Source organism: Penaeus monodon, chromosome 20 (genome assembly GCF_015228065.2).
Source record: "Penaeus monodon isolate SGIC_2016 chromosome 20, NSTDA_Pmon_1, whole genome shotgun sequence".
NCBI classification, from domain to species: Eukaryota; Metazoa; Arthropoda; class Malacostraca; order Decapoda; family Penaeidae; genus Penaeus; species Penaeus monodon.
This window is the reverse complement of record NC_051405.1, coordinates 1,561,560-1,564,372: the sequence shown is the minus strand read 5'-3', so window position 1 is coordinate 1,564,372 and position 2,813 is coordinate 1,561,560. Positions and strand designations below refer to the sequence as shown.

Genomic DNA, 2,813 nt, shown 5'->3' with positions numbered 1-2,813 from the left:
CTGGGTTACTGTTCCTAACTGATTATTGTATAAAAGGACATTTATAGTTTGTCAATTATTGTGTTAGTTATATCATTGCTACATGAGTGTTGAAAGGAACCAATAAAATCAAGAAAAGGTTTTTAGAACTTACGAGGACCAAGAAAAACAAGAAAGAAAAGAAACTACCATGCACTTGGTAGAAGACAAAGTAAATATGTCGTCCATTCTTGGACATTTTATGTTAGGATGTCCACAAGGGTAAGTAGAAAATAAAAGGTATTTGTTATATACACCTACATATTGTGAGTCTATATATATATGAGTCAGGTATAATCCAAAGAGAATGTGGCAGTTTTTGCAATAATTCATGTTTGTTTAATTATAAGACTTACTATTCCAATGGTATACATAGAAAAAAAAACTTTATTTATCAGAAAGTATGATAAGAGGGGCAAAGATGCTGCAAAGATGAAGCAGTTAAGTTACCAGGAACTTTTTATGAAAAGACTGATTGGAAACTTGTTCTTCCCATGATTCCATTCCAAATCTATATTTTTCCTTTCGAGTCTCTCCTCGTCATGTTGTTCGTTAGGGTATAAGTAAAGTTTTCCTTCATTGATTGTTTTTGGCTCCGGGTCTGTGCTGTAGCCTCCCCCCCCCCCCGGCTGCTGCACGTCACACACGGAGCCAAGTTACATGCTCTTACTACTGCGCGCCTGTGAACTCTTTTCTGTGTTCCACTTTTGGTGCGCTCTTCCCCTCCACGTCCTTTAGAAAAGGAGAGAAAGAAACCACTTTTAATTCAGCTTCTCTTCTTCTGAAGGGGGGGGGGGGAGCGGCCTTGAACACCTTTTGATATTTCATTCTTGCATATCATGTTTCATTGTACATTATGATGAATTTCGTAAGAACTGCACTGTATGTAGCACTCGGCAGCTTTTTGTATATTGGTAGGTTAAGTCTCTCGTTGGCGGGGTCATTGAATTAGGCAGAGTGGGCACCAAAGCAGGTCGTAAGGCATGTTCGATCAGGGAGACTTTATCATTTATTTTGTTATATTTCCAGGAACATGTTTAAGAAATTGTAATGGTTAGGTAAATGATCTTTATATTACAAGAAGGAAGGTAATAATGATAGGGTATGGCATTGTGTAAATCTTTATGATAAATCTTGGATGATTCTAATGTTGACAATGATAAAGAAAGTGTTTCAAAGAAAGTATATTTATTCATTGGTAACATTTTGTCATTGTGTTCCATAGCACTTGCATTTGATTAAACTTTTTCAGTGGCAGTGTCACAAGGCTTTATATAGTAAGGTTAACAGATACTATTATGATTTCATAGCTGTTGAAATTGTATCTTTTGTGTAAAATATTCAGAAATGTAGATAGTGCTAGGTGTAGCACAGGCATTATTGAAATATTTTTGGTTGCACAGTTTTTGGATCTTTAGAAACATTAAACATGTTTTAAAGGTTTCAGTTGTATCGTCATGACTTATTATCCATGAATATTTTTTCTATCCATAAAATACCATGTACTTGGGTGCCAAAATATATGTAAAAGATCCGAGACAACTTTTCTTTTCCTTCTTGCTTAGATATGGATGAACACGAGAAAACATGAATGATTTTTAGCTTGTCAAATTTAAATCAAAGAAGTCATACCTGTTTAAAAATGTTTTCCTTCTTACATTAAAATCATATAGGTTTGATAATGATAAATGAAAGTATAGGAACTCCAACAAAGAGGAAGCCTTACAGATAAGGTTTACATGATTAATGTACAGTAAACCATTTACCTATTGAAAAGGTTAATTTGGTTTCATTATATCAGAGACGTGTAGATATTAGAGTTAATGTATGAATTTTATAAGCAAAGAAATTCTGAATAGTGGCTGATAATGCTTGTGACTTGTAATCAATTTACACAGAAAATGCACTCAGTGATGCAACTTTGAAGGAATCGCTTGGTAATTAACTGTCATCACTGTCCATATGCAAAATAGTACATATATTTTTTTTCCTTTGTTATTTAATTCCATACATTTCTGAGAAATGTTTTATCATGAAACAAGTAAATTCAGATGAAAAGGAAAGCACTAGAAATAATTTTTGTTATACATAAATCTCTTTTACAACAGGTGTGTAACGTAAGAAGAATGGAGATTTTACTGATGACTCGCTAACTGAATTTTCCTGCAATACGAAAGGAGGAGAGAATTAGAAAAAAATAAAGAATATGTATTAGACATGTAACTTATGGTAACATTTAACCTGCACATGGAGGGCCCTTTTATCAAGGTACCCTAGTGATGGTATCAAAGGCAGAAAGCCAAAAGGCAGAGAAAGCAAAGAAATAGCATATGGGTAACCTCGTATGATTATCCAGTTATTGAAAAAGAGAGGGAGGTCATTTGTTTGTCATGTAAGTCATAGCTTGTACAACATGTAGAATAATGAAATCATATTTGTCAATCAATGTGTTATTTTTGATAGCTGACTATTCATAACAAGGTTAGGAAATGAAAACTAGTCAGGCACTTGGAACACCCAGACCTCTCTGCGATGAAATCTAATTATTCTGCCTGAGTCAGGTTATTTATCAAGTAATAAACATATGCTTAAGGCACCAAGGGATGTACTGGCACTTTTACCTGTAGCCATTGGATTTACTGGCATCCTGTGCTTTCGCTCATCACAGCCAAGCAGCCAACTTCGGCTCTTGTGTCTCTTGTGGAACGACCACCTGAGGAAGGGCGGAAGCTGTGCATCTGGAAGGGTCAAAGGGGTTCTTCTGGGAAATTCAAAGAGCCATCACTGAAAAGATC

At 35.2% G+C, this 2,813-nt stretch overlaps 1 protein-coding gene and 1 long non-coding RNA gene across 3 annotated transcripts in view; both read right to left on the bottom strand.

Annotated features, from left to right (window-relative positions):
* LOC119585570 (treponemal membrane protein B-like) overlaps positions 1 to 2,813 on the bottom strand; it is an 82,946-nt gene that overhangs the window by 22,351 nt on the left and 57,782 nt on the right. The window lies entirely within an intron of this gene.
* The window catches only part of LOC119585571, a 10,823-nt gene continuing 9,094 nt past the window's right edge, over positions 1,085 to 2,813 (bottom strand). The window contains exons 2-3 of the long non-coding RNA XR_005229899.1: positions 2,640 to 2,802; positions 1,085 to 2,181 (exon numbers count right to left, since the gene is read on the bottom strand). This is a non-coding gene — a long non-coding RNA (uncharacterized LOC119585571). The remainder of the gene's footprint in view (positions 2,182 to 2,639; positions 2,803 to 2,813) is intronic.